The 14,768-nt window shown below is 47.1% G+C and overlaps 1 pseudogene; it reads right to left on the reverse strand.

The window, feature by feature from the left end:
* Positions 1-207: 207 nt before the first annotated feature.
* On the reverse strand, positions 208-348 carry LOC125597005 (annotated as a pseudogene).
* Between the last annotated feature and the right edge of the window lie 14,420 nt (positions 349-14,768).

Genomic DNA, 14,768 nt, shown 5'->3' on the forward strand with positions numbered 1-14,768 from the left:
CGCCTGACCTGGGGTCGCGTTGAAGACTTTGGGTCATCAAGAGCTTTTGGACCGGAACATCTGACTATATGACGAGAATTGAATTCACCACCGCATGTCAAGATGCTCCTGGCGTCCTTAGCTCGGATTTTGGCCAACCGCGTGGGTAACACATGGGAGATCAGCTTCCTTCCCATATCCTCGAGAGGATGGGGGGACAACGATTTGTGACACCCAAGCAGACATGCCCTCGGTGCAACTTGCGTTCAAAGACTCGATGGTTCACGGGATTCTGCAATTCACACCAAGTATCGCATTTTGCTATGTTCTTCATCGATGCGAGAGCTGAGATATCCATTGCCGAGAGTCGTTTTGGACTTTACATTGCAGCACTGCTTCCGAACAAACACCGTCTCCGGGTTGGCGAAAGCAGGCTGTTTAGTTGCCTTTTCCTTGACACTTTTCGTGCCGGGGTTTGGTGATATCCGGAAGCTATGCGTACGATCCAACCAAAACTGAAGTCTTGGGCATGGATGAACGCATAACCATGGTACGACAATAATCCTTTTGCAGGTTCACCTACGGAAACTTTGTTACGACTTCTCCTTCCTCTAAATGATAAGGTTTAGTGGACTTCTCGCGACGTCGCAGACGGTGAACCACCCACGTCGCCGCGATCTAAACACTTCACCGGATCATTCAATCGGTAGGAGCGACGGGCGGTGTGTACAAAAGGGAAATGACGAAGTCAACACGAGCTGATGACTCGCGCTTACTAGGAATTCCTTGTTGAAGACCAACAATTGCAATGATCTATCCCCATCACGATGAAATTTAAAAGATTACCCGGGCCTGTCGGCCAAGGTGTGAACTCGTTGAATACATCAGTGTTGCGCGCGTGCGGCCCATAACATCTAAGGGCATCACATACCTGTCATTGCCTCAAACTTCCTTGGCCTAAACGGCCATAGTCCCTCTAAGAAGCCGGCCATCAAGGGATGCCTCCACGTAGCTAGTTAGCAGGCTGAGGTATCGTTCGTTAATGGAATTAAGAAGACAAATCACTCCACCAACTAAGAACGGCCATGCACCACCACACATAGAATCAAGAAAGAGCTCTCAGTCTATCAATCCTTACTTTGTCTGGACCTGGTAAGTTTCCCCGTGTTGAGTCAAATTAAGCCGCAGGCTCCACTCCTGGTGGTTCCCTTACGTCAATTCCTTTAAGTTTCAGCCATGCTACTATACTCCCCCCGGAACCCAAAAACTTTGATTTCTCATAAGGTGCCAGCAGAGTAAGTGTTTAGATTCCTTTAAGTTTCAGCCATGCTACTATACTCCCCCCGGCAACATCTGTTGATCCCTGGTCGGCATCGTTTATGGTTGAGACTAGGACATCCGTGGCTGTCCATCACTACACATATAAGCACGTTGGTCATTGGACTCAGCACGCTGGCCCTTCCCGTGGACTGTTTGGGTGATTTTGGACCACATGGGCTGTCTGTTCAGTACACACAGGACGTTCGTGGGTGTACGCCAGCACACACAGAATGTCCGTGGCTGTCTGTGGCTGTCCTTCAGCACACACAGGACATCCGTGGCTGTCCGTGTGTGTCCATGTGTGTCTGTGGGTGTTCGCCAGCACACACAGGACGTCTGTGGCTGTCTGTGGCTGTCCTTCAGCACACACAGGACGTCTGTGTGTGTCTGTCAGCACACACAGGACGTCCGTGTGTGTCCATCAGCACACACAGGACGTCCGTGGCTGTCCATCAGTACACATATCAGCACGCTGGCCCTTCCCGTGGACTGTTTTGGTGATTTTGGCCCACGTGGGCTGTCTGTTCGGTACACACAGGACGTCCGTGGGTTTCCGCCAGCACACACAGGACCTCCGTGACTGTCCGTGGCTGTCCGTCAGCACACATAGGACGTCCGTGTGTGTCCGTCAGCACACACAAGACGTCCGTGGCTGTTTATCAGTACACATATCAGAACGCTGGTCCTTGGACTCAGCATGCTGGCCCTTCCCGTGGACTGTTCGGGTGATTTTGGCCCACGTGGGCTGTCTTTTCAGTACACACAGGACGTCCGTGGGTGTCCGTCAGCACACACATGACATCCGTGTGTGTCTGTCTGCACACACAGGACGTCCGTGGCTGTCCGTGTGTGTTCGTGTGTGTCCGTCAGCACACACAAGACATCCGTGGCTGCCAATCAGTACACATATCAGCACGTTGGTCCTTGGACTCAGCACGCTGACCCTTTCTGTGGCCTGTTCGGGTGATTTTGGCCCACGTGGGCTCTCTGTTCAGTACACACAGGACGTCCGTGGATGTCCGCCTGCACACACAGGACGTCCGTGGTTGTCAGTGTGTGTCCGTCAGCAGACACAGGACATTTGTGGCTGTCCGTGTGTGTCCATCAGCAGACACAGGACATCTGTGGCTGTCCGTGTGTGTCCATCAGCACACACAGGACGTCCGTGGCTCTCCATCAGTACACATATCAGCACGTTGGTCCTTGGACTCAGCACGCTGGCCCTTCCCGTGGACTGTTTGGTGATTTTGGCCCATGTGGGCTGTCTGTTCAGTACACACAGAACGTCTGTGGGTGTCCGCCAGCACACACAGGACGTCCGTGGCTGTATGTGGCTCTCCGTCAGCACACACAGGACATCTGTGGCTGTCCGTGTGTGTCCGTGTGTGTCCGTCAGTACACACAGGACGTCTGTGGCTGTCCATCAGTACACATATCAGCACGTTGGTCCTTGGACTCAGCACGCTGGCCCTTCCCGTGGACTGTTCGGGTGATTTTGGCCCACGTAGGCTGTCTGTTCAGTACACACAGGACGTCCGTGGGTGTCCGCCAGCACACACAGGACGTCCGTGGCTGTCCGTGTGTGTCCGTGTGTGTAACGCCCGAATCCGGCCTCTCGACAAAACTGGACCCGTTTGCTACTTAATCAATTTCTTTGCGTGTTTGATTCATTTTAAGTCTTTCCTTTACTAAGTCATGTTCGAATCTGAGGTTCTAAAACAATTGAACAGATAGCACATCGGAATATAATGTGTATAAAATGTACTACTTAGAAACATGAGATCCAATACACAACTTCTTAATCGTTTCATAGACAAACACTAGTTCATCCCTAGCATCATCTAACCACATGTTACACAGCCTCTCACTGACCGAGCCTTCACAGCTCCTTGGCTTGACCCGAACCATCCTTAGTTCCTGAAACCACAACCAGATAAGCATTAATCATAACCGAGAATAGAACTGGTCGATTCTACAATGCTTGGCTTGGTTCCTATAACACAGATAAACCTCGGACAATATACTTAGAAAAAGATAAGAACCTGCCTACCAAATCCTAAGTCATTCAACCAACCACCCCTTGACTTAGAATCAGATAGACAGTCCAGAATAGATAAACAGAACACACGAACAGTCCGGATCGTCCCGAAGACCAATCCATCTATCCTGATAGAATCTAGGTGCGACCGGCCTAGTTGATGTCCGGCTCAATGGCCCAACGGACTTCCTTACCTGATCCAGCCTTGGGCCTGGATCCAACGGCCGAGTAAGCCTCACGCTCAATCCGGTTAGGCCAAACGGCCGATCGGACCTTGCGACTCTTACCCTGGCTTAGACGAACCGTGTACTTGTCCCAACGGACAAGACATGGTCTCATCCCTTAAGGAACGGACACGACCTGTCTCAACAGGCACCGTTTGGAACATGCACACCTTCGGTCCTTGGTACCTCTTGGTCCTCGTACCTCTTGATGTTCGTAACCCTTGGTTACTTACATCCTTTGGCAACTCACACCCTTTGGAACTCGTGACCTTTGGTAACTCACAAACCTTGGTAACTCGTGACCTTTGGCCACTCGTGCCTCTTGGGACATGACCAACCGTTTAGCCCAACCGCCCAGTTTATGGTGCGATTCGAACCGATCGTCTAACCGACCAGCGTCTAGGACAAGTCTAGGGACGTGTCCCTTGGACTGAACCAACACAACCCTTCGTGTATAATCAGAAAGAAGAGAAAGGACCGGATAGAAACAAGAAGAGGAGAAGCGGTTAGGTCTAATGAACCGACCAGAGCCGCGGTGCGATCACAAGGACCGTCCGTTCGGTCTGATGCGGGCCATAGCCCACCACGTACCTTCTGAACCGTGTCAGGGTTCTCCATGTTCTTCTCCTGCTCTTGGTCTCCCATACTTGATCGGAGGTTGCTTCACAAACGATCAGATCCCGGAAACCTAACCACCACACAAACGGCCTTGCTTTGGCCGGAAACTCTCTCTCTCTACGATTTCTTTAAGTATTTTTACTCTGGATTGGATGAATGAAATCGACAGGGAGGACCCCATATTTATAGAAAACGAGGGGGTAAGTCTTGCCCCACGAACAGGGATGACTGGCCAGCGGATGGGCACAATCGGCCAAGAGTTACACCCTCTCGGCCGCATGCGTCCCTTCGCCAATACCGCATGCGTTTGGGTCGGACAGAGGCCCAAGGCCTTACCCAATCCCTCTGGAGTTAGCCCATGGCCTTGTCCCAAGCCCCAACGGTCCATGGTTTCATGGCCGGACCCCCATGGCCCGCCACTGGCCCGGACCCAGACCATTGGACCGAAACCCGAACAGTCCGTCCAGCTGAGATGAGCTGATTCCCAGCTGCCTCAGCTGAGTGAGCTAGTAGTTCAGCTAGTGGAGCTGACTTAGTAGTGGCCGAGCTGGAGTGAGCTTAACCTAACTCTGTTGAGCTGGTCGAGCTACATGTTCCATCCGTCCAGCTACCGTCTTACTCGACCTAGCTGACTCTCGACTTGTGTAAGGTTTGGCCATGGAACGCTTGTCTTGATGTCCTAAGACTGACTAGTACGTTTCCTCTAACCATGGCCGTCCCAATGATCCTATTCCGGATCCGGGATGTAACAAGTCTCCCCCACTAGCAATGGATTCGTCCTCGAATCCAAGTCATGTGTTTCATCCAACACAAACTGGCAAACCATTTTGGTAACTCGGCCTTCATCCTAGCCTCCGTCTCCAAAGTGGTCTCTTCTCGACCATTACAATCCCAAATGACCTTGACCATCTGGATTGTTTTCTTTCTCATTGCTTTTTCCATCCTATCTACGATCCGAACCGGCCTTGTTTCCAAAGTTAGATTCGTACCTAGATCAGATGGTATTTCTGGTATTAAGACGTCCTGATCCGTCAAGCACTTCCGGAGTTGGGAGACATGGAATACATTATGGAAGGCTTCCATCTCGGATGGTAAGTCCAACTTATATGCCACACTACCCACTCGTTCTATGACTCTGAACGGACCTAGGTATCTTGGATCTAATTTCCTTCAACCAGAAATTCGCACTCTACCTTTAAAGGTAATCATTTTGAGATAGACCATATCACCCACTGCAAACTCTAGTTCTTTCCTTCGTTTGTCAGCGTAATGTTTTTGTCTGTTCTGTGCGGCCCTCATCTTGTCCCGCATGGACTTGATCTTCTCCGTGGTTTCCTCCACGATTTCAGGGCCTATCATGCTGCGCTCCCCCACTTGGGTCCAGCATAACGGTGCCCTGCATAGTCGTCCATACAAAGCTTCATATGGCAACATGCCTATACTTGAGTGGAAACTGTTATTGTAGGCGAACTCTACTACCGGAAAATGTCGTTCCCAGGAATCGCCCAAATCGAAGACACATGCTCGAAGCATATCCTCCAGCGTCCGTATAGTTCTTTCCGACTGCCCATCCGTTTGGGGATGATAAGCCGTACTCATGTTTACTCTCGTTCCTAAAGCTTTCTGGAAAGCTTGCCAGAACTGAGAAGTGAACCTCGAATCTCTATCCAAAACTATACTTGAGGGTACTCCGTGTAGCCTCACAGTCTCGTCAATGTACTTACACACAATCCGGTCGTCTCCATCAGTCTTTTTGATGGCCAGGAAGTGGGCAGACTTGGTTAGTCGATCAATTATTACCCAGACATCATCATTCCTATTCCTGGTTGTGGGAAAACCTGTCACGAAGTCCATCGTGATGTGATCCCACTTCCATTCCGGAATAGGTAGGCTCTAAAGCAGTCCACTCGGAACTTGTTGTTCGGCCTTGACGAGTTGACAAGTAGGACACTTGGCCACCCATTCGGCCACATCGACCTTCATCCGTATCCAATGATAGTACTGTCTGAGATTATGATACATCTTGGTCACTCCAGGATGGATCGAGAATCTAGACTTGTGAGATTCTCTAAGGATCTCGTCCTTTCAACTCCTATCGTTGGGTACGCTGATCTGACCATGAACTAAGATCGTACCGTCCTTGGCGATTTGATACTCAGTCAGGTTGTTCCGAGCAACCGTCTTCAGGTTCTTGTCCTGATCTTGGGCCGCTCGGGTCTGGGTAAGCAGGTCAGCCTTATTCACCGCCCCTAATCCCCGTGGTCCGTCCGTCCCGTTCAAATCATTTAAACGGACGAAATGTCCTGCCTCATCCGGCTCGTCCGTTCCGCCACCGGCCGCAACTTCTTCTCGCTTCCGGCTCATTGCGTTGGCCACAAGCTTAGCCTTGCCCGTATAGTAAGTGATGTCTAGGTCGTAGTCATCCACGAATTCCATCCACCTCCTCTGCCGTAAGTTCAACTCAGGCTGGGTGAATATATACTTCATACTTTTATGGTCCGTAAGTATCTGGACTTTGGCCCCATATAAATATGATAGCCAAATCTTTAAGGCGAATACTACCGCAGCCATTTCAAGATCATGGGTGGGGTAGTTTCCCTCATGTTTCTTCAGCTTCCTTGACGCGTAAGCAATGACCTTCCCATGTTGAGTTAACACGCAACCGATTCCAGTGATGGACGCATCCGTGTAGACCACATAAGGTTGGTCTGCCTCCGGAAGAACCAGGACGGGTGCGCTAGTCAGCATATCCTTAAGTGCAGAGAAACATCTCGTAAACTCTTTCGACCATGTGCACTTAACGTCCTTCCCAGTCAACCGTGTCATCGGCTGAGCCAAGCTTGCGAATCCCTTCACAAACTTTCTATAGTAACCTGCCAGCCCTAGGAAGCTTCTAACTTCCGTGGCACTGCGTGGTCGGGGCCAATCCTTGATTGCCCTGATCTTCTCTAGATCCACTAAGACGCCCTGGTCAGAAACAATATGTCCAAGGAACCCAATACTCGTTTGCCAAAAACTGCACTTGCTGAGTTTAGCAAAGAGTTTGTGCCCTCGTAATCGTTCCAGCACGGCTCTCAAATATTTCCGATGAGATTCCTCGTCCTTGGAATAGATCAGGATATCATCAATGAAGATAATCACCGATTCATCCAAGAAGTCCCGGTACACGCTGTTCATCATTTTCATGAATGCAGCAGGTGCATTGGTCAGACCGAACAGCATCACTACGAACTCGTAATGGCCGTACCTGGTCCTAACTGCTGTCTTCCTAATGTCGTTTGGCTCTATAGGAATCTGATGATTTCCCGAGGCCAAATCAATTTTAGAAAACCACTTAGCTCCTTTCAGCTGATCCAACAGCTCGTTTATCCTGGGTAACAGGTACTTGTTCTTCACAGTTACCCTGTTCAACCCTCGATAGTCGATGCACAGATGCATGCTACCATCCTTCTTTTTCACAAAGAGCACTGGTGCACCCCAAGGGGAGCTACTTGGCCGTATGAACCCCTTGTCTAGCAATTCTTCCAATTGCTTCTTTAGCTCGGCCATCTCGGCCGGAGCCATTCGATACGGACTCTTGGACAGCGGAGCTGTCCCTGGTTCCAGTTCAATCAGAAAGGGATCAGACCTATCAAGGAGGACACCCTGTAGCGCCTGAAACACATCCTGGAACTCGGACTCCAACGAATCCTCGCGTGGGTCTAACAGAAAACCAGAACTGTCAGGCTCTGTAGTTGTAATTGTAGCCAAGAATGACTGACAACCCTGTTCCAGCAGCCGAATCGCTCGAACTGCTGAAATCACTACTTTCTCTTCAGCCTGAAACAGACCTTGGTACTCTACCGGGTGAAGTCCATTCTCCAATTGCACATGACCCTTATGGCAATCGAGAGTGGCTCGGTACTTTCCCAACCAATCCATACCTAAGATCACTTTTGATTCTTTACGTGGACACAGACCAGATTCACAGGGAAGACCTTTCCCTGGATCTGTACTGGGATATTCGACATGAGACGTAGTGAGTTCATGGCTTGCCCACAGGCCTCCCTCACTATCCCAAAATTATCACCAGCATCCAGACAGAACAGACCGTTTCCGACCAGTCCTGGACTCATAAAACTATGTGTAGCCCCTGTGTCGAAAAGCACGTGGGTTTTTACCCCACCGACCATGAGGGTTCCAGAGGTCAAATCAAAAGATCCGGAAGCTCCGTTGTCTCGTGACAGTTCATACACCCTCGGTGTTGTGGTTGGTTTGCCTTGGGATGCCTTGCTTGTGTCTCCACGGCCCTTCCCCTGACTTCCTTGCAGCATGGGACACTCCGATTGGAAATGTCCTTGCTGGCCACAATGGAAACAAGTCATCGTGCCGCTTCTACCAGACGGATTTGGTCGAGGACAGTTTTGAACTCCATGGTCCATGCTGCCACAACGAACACAAGCCCCCTTGGCCTTCGAGCACGCAGGTCGGCCACCAGAGGTCTTCCCTCCGTCCACCTGGTCCCATTTTCTCTTTTTATCATTAGTCTTGCCCAATGGGCCAGACTGTGGCTTAGCCTTAAGCTTAGCTTCTTCAGCCAAGTTAGACTCTAACAAAGCCACCCGTTCCACCAGTTATCCGATGGTATTGAAAGTGCGGATCGAGCAGTGGGTCTTCAGTTCCGGCCTTAGGCCTCGGATGAACCTACGGACCTGGACTGACTCGTCCTCCAGCTCTCTTTCAACGAACCGTCTGAGCCGGTTGAACTCCTCTTCGTACTCCCGTACGGTCCTGCGGCCTTGGACCAAATCTAGAAACTTAGCTTCCAGACGATCCCAAGCCTCAGCAGGAAAGTATTTGCTGTTGAATTCAACTTCAAAGTCCGAAAAACTTGTGAGACTTCCATTGGTGCGCTTGTCCACTGCAAGCCACCAATTATGCGCATCCCCTTCCAGGAAGTGAACCGCAATCCTTCCAGGAAGTGAACTCGCCTGTAATCCTCTGGACAGCGAGTTGATTGAAAGTTTCGGACCAGCATACTCCTCCACTCATCTGCCACAACAGGGTCGATGCTACCTGAGAATTGCTTCATACCCAATTTGGATAGATGCTGAAGCAAACTAAGATAGTCAACCTTCTTTTCCGACCATTCCGGTGGATCGACGATCACCTCAACCGCGTCCCCAGCTGGACCCGTAGCAATAGGTGTAGCCGTAGCTACAGGTGTAGCTTGACCAACTGATGAATTCACTAGTGGAGTGAACAGCTGAGTCATAGCCGCCAGTTGGTTACCCATTACTTTCATGGCCTCTAACAAGTCCTCTAGGGACAGTGCTGCGGGCACGTTGGCCGTTCCCTCGGCCCTTTGCTCACGCTGGTCACCATCACGGTTAGCGTTCGAGGATTCTACTTCCTCGTCACATTCCTAATGTTGCTGACCTTCTGGTTGCGTTTAAGTAAGATTGGCCTGATCAGTAGGCAACACATCTCCGGTGTTAGTCGCGGCTGGATCGGTTGGTAACCCGGACAGATTAATTCCGTCTGCGGCCGCTTGACTAGACTGACCGGCCATTCTCTTACTCTTTTGGGTCTTTCCTGATTTGCTTCTCCCAGCCTAAGGATTCAGACATTGTTAGTACAACATATACATAATATAACCGAGACCAAATAATCCCTAGACCTAACCATCAAACCTCACCGTGAGACTGAATCAGCTGGCTGCGTGTGTGTGGACTACATAACCCAACTATCCTAGAATCAAGCATGCTATGATACCAACTTGTAACGCCCGAATCTGCCTCTCGACGAAACTGGACCCGTTTGCTACTTAATCAATTTCTTTGCTTGTTTGATTCATTTTAAGTCTTTCCTTTACTAAGTCATGTTCAAATCTGAGGTTCTAAAACAATTGAACAGATAGCACAGCGGAATATAAATGTGTATAAAATGTATTACTTAGAAACATGAGATCCAATACACAACTTCTTAATCGTTTCATAGACAATCACTAGTTCATCCCTAGCATCATCTAACCACACGTTACACAGCCTCTCACTGACCGATCCTTCACGGCTCCTTGGCTTGACCAGAACCATCCTTAGTTCTTAAAACCACAACCAGATAAGCATTAATCATAACCGAGACTAGAACTGGTCGATTCTACAATGCTTGGCTTGGTTCCTAGAACACAGATAAACCTCGGACAATATACTTATAAAAAGATTTGAACCTGCCTACCTAATCCTAAGTTATTCAACCAACCACCCCTTGACAGTCCAGAATAGATAAACAGAACACACGAACAGTCCGGATCATCCCGAAGACCAATCCGTCTATCGGGATAGAATCTAGGTGCGACCGGCCTAGTTGAAGTCCGGCTCAATGGCCCAACGGACTTCCTTAGCTGATCCAGCCTTGTGCCTGGATCCAACGGCCGAGTAAGCCTCACGCCCAATCCGGTTAGGCCAAACGGCCGATCAGACCTTGCGACTCTTACCCTGACTTAGACGAACCGTGTACTTTTCCCAACGAACAAGACATGGTCTGATCCCTTAAGGAACGGACATGACCTGTCTCAACAGGCAGCGTTTGGAACATGCACCCCTTCGGTCCTTGGTACCTCTTGGTCCTCGTACCTCTTGGTCCTCGTACCTCTTGATGTTCGTAACCCTTGGTTACTTACATCCTTTGGCAACTCACAACCTTTGGAACTCGTGACCTTTGGTAACTCACAACCCTTGGTAACTCGTGACCTTTGGCCACTCGTGTAATAACGATCACAAGCATATACTCCCTCCGTTTTTTAATATAAGTCGTTTTACAGCTATGCACGTAGATTAAGAAAACCATTAATTTCTTATATTTTCTAAACAAAAACATCATTAATTATTTACCTAACCACAATTCAACCAATAGAAAAATATAAAATATATTACCATTGGTCATTCAACATTAATTATTAATAAATTTTACATAGAAAACCGAAAACGACATATAATTTGGAACAAAAAAGTTTCTCTAAAACGACTTATAATAAAAAACGGAGGGAGTATAATTTTGGTCGAGAAAAATCCCGCTCAACCAGTTTGGAGTTGGTTCGACCAGAATTAAAAATAAAAATCGACCCGGTGAATTATTCTTGATGGGACTGTCTCGAGGCCAAAGTACCTACTCTTAATAGTTCTGACCAAGTGTTAACTATTATGGTCGAGTTTTATCTAAGCTGGACGAGAACCGATGGACGGGAAACATTTTATCGAAAACTGGTCTTGAATACTTTCAGCTGCTTGCGAGTCATGTGATTCAGCCCACCACATGTCTCATACTAATCTGAAACTTTTGTCCTTTCTTGCTGACTCTTCTCCTGCTGTTTCCCCTGTCATTTATTACCTTGTCCTCTTCCTGGTCGAGCTCATTCATCTCAGAAACAAGAAAGAAAAATTCAGAGAGAAAGAGAAAAAGAAAGAGAGAAAAATCTGTGAGGAAAATACATGAAAAATTCAGAAAACGATAAGAGAAGAGAAGTGAGCTTAGACGACCCTTTCTCCCCCTCTTCTGACTTTAATCAGTGAGTATTGGTGTAGTTAAGGGCTGAATATTTGGTGTCCTGAAGTTCAGAATCACCCATGTTCTTCAGCCTTTGGTTTTGATCGGTAAGATGTATGTTGATCAGTTTTCAGTGAGAAGTCCTGTTGGTTTGGAAACGCTTGAGGCTTTGTCTGAATGAATCCGACCTTGACTTGATATGGAACTGATCAGGTTAGGAGTGGCTTCAACGATATGTTGTGTACCATCTGAATTCAGAAGATTGTTGATTTAAATCGGTAAGAGCTTATGGGTTTGATGAGATCCGTTTTTGTTAAGCTTCAGTCTCTTGTTTGAGTTCTGTTTGATGATAACAAAGTGATGTGTCTTGATAAACCTATCAGGAACAGTTGTCTAAATTCATATATGGTTCACTCTTGGTTGGTGTATGATTGAATTTGTATCATAGAACCAGTAGCTGAACTTATGTGAATTGTCTGAATCAAACCGAACTGATTTGATCTTGTCCTCAACTGATCTGAGCCGAGCTGTCTATGGTCTGAACTTGTCATCTACTGATATAGTCTGAGTTTAACTGAATTTTTAGGACAAGAGCTGAACTTGTCTTGTACCAAACTGATACTAGCGGAACTAAACTGAAACGTTATGAGCTGAGATGAGTTTCTTCTTGAACCGGAATGATGAACCTTCAGTTCCAACAATTTTGTTTTGTTCAGTTACCCGAGGAGATTGGAATGGTCAGCCCGATCATGCCTTGCCTTTAATTTTAATCTGGAAGTGAAGAAGAAGTGGAGTGTGATTAGCTTGAGCTCGAGTCTAGTCTTGATTAGCCAATCTCAAAGAATCAAAGGTGAGTTTAGATAGATGATTGATGAGAAGTGAATGAATATTTCTTGATTGAATGCACTGATTGTAGATGATTGATAGGCTATGTCTCTTGATCAATATTGAATTGGTGAGGTGTTTACTTAGTGTAAACACTTATTAAATATTTATGAATGATTATAGAGGTTTATTCCAAACCTTAGTACTTGTTCTCAAGTACTAATACATATGTATAGTATTAAATATAATTAATTATGGAAGTATTAATCATGTGAAGTCTTATTATAAACCTGTCTTCCAAAATATTCCCGTATGAATGATGATTACTGTGAATTGGTCCTGCGATATGGAACAAGGTCACGAAGACACGATGATGGGGTCGCACCCTGGAGGCCGTGTAACTGCATGAAGCGTTAGATGTTCAATTTTTAAATATCTGATGGCGATGATGGTGATTCTAACTCGCTAGACTCGTTTAGCTTTATATATATATGATTATATGAATGATATCAGAGACGGGAATAGGAAGTGAGGTATATGATTAGATTCACAATGATGGAAGGATAGTCCTTATATATAAATATCTAGATATGGAATATATTTCCACTGAATACAAATGAAGTTGATTGCTTGAGATATTATTAATATATGTTGGGGTGTGGGACTAGGCTCACTGAGTAAACTAGTTACTCATGACTCATTTGTGATGCAGGTAACCAATAGGCGGGAGACCTTACTCTAGGACGGAAAGGAACATCATTAGCCAGCGGTAGTTTTATTATCCTTGCAAAGTTGTTTTGATATTTCTTATGTATAAGATTTATTGACCGAAAACCTCGAGGTTAATTTATAACAAATTTTGTAAGAGGCTTTTAAATAAAGAATGTTTTTTTTAAGTACGGGTTCCATATGATATTAGTCCTTGTCCGGACGAACTAACTATCGGGTATTGCTTCTTCGGGTTGAAAAGCCTAGAGTGATATCTGATAGGAGTGTTGGTGTTCTTTGGTTGTTGGTCTAAGGCGATCGGAAGTATTCTGAGAACCTCGGATCGACCATCGAGGAACATCGACCGTGTCATTTCTGGTCATCTACGATCGGGGGTGTCCCAAAGGTGGTATCAGAGCATGGTTATACGATGCTAGAATGGGACTTGTTTCAAATGTTTTTCGAGTCAAAATGAGTCACAAGGGTAACTAGGATATGCTGGCTTGTTCCTTTATTTTAGGATAGACTGTAACACCCCCGAACCGTCCTAAGCATAGGTCGACCCACCGGCCAACAATCGAACAAGAACATGACCGACGGACGACCCACACCAAGGGTTGGAGATGAAAGGCCAATCGGCCAGCCAACAATCAAACAAGAACATGACTGACCGTCCAACCCAACACCATGGTCCGAAAGCGCTACGTGACGGGCTAGGGACAATCCGGTCAGAGTCACAAACTTTACTCCACGGCCTAGACCAGTTCATCCACTAACTCGTCCCGCTGCGTCAAGGCATAAGGCTTTGCAACCCGTACCTAGAGTTAGCGTTTTCCGTTAGATCGATGCCTAAGGCTTTTCAACCCGTACCACGACCTAACGTTGTGTTAGACCGGACTAGTCAAATATCAGAGTACTCATGAAGCGCATATAAAACAATTACTTTTATTGATCCAAGAAATATTCATACATTGAATAATTCAAGACTGGGCCCGGCCTAATGTCAAATCGAGTTAACATAACACATTTCACAATACCGTTTACAAAAGGCATGAAAATCTACACCGGCGGTCCTAACGTCCAGCACCAAGCTATCTGATCATCCTTACCTAAAGCGACCTGCAAAAAGGACAACGGAGTTGGATGAGTAATCTAGTATTACTCAGTGAGCTGGCGGCCTCTACCCGCAACCTAGACTCTACCCAGACAACCCAAAATAACAATCAATCTAGCCCTAGCATGCAATAAAAGCTAAGGCTAAGCAAACCGTTACTAAGTTAGACTTGGCCTCCTGCCATGATCTAGCTTCAAGTAACGGGAACCTGCATTAAAACAAGTCAACAAGCAATCCCTAGTTAACCATATATACGCTTGAGTTCAGTACTCATGTAGTGTTAGACACTTAGACTATACAAATACCATTGGCCGATCGACCAACAATCAAACAAGAACATGATCGGCCAACCAATGATACCGCATAGCTTTAATATCCACCACCCTTCACAAGCAATCACTCAAACACATATAGGCAA

The sequence above is a fragment of the Brassica napus genome, unplaced genomic scaffold (genome assembly GCF_020379485.1).
Source record: "Brassica napus cultivar Da-Ae unplaced genomic scaffold, Da-Ae ScsIHWf_1351;HRSCAF=1925, whole genome shotgun sequence".
NCBI lineage: Eukaryota > Viridiplantae > Streptophyta > Magnoliopsida > Brassicales > Brassicaceae > Brassica > Brassica napus.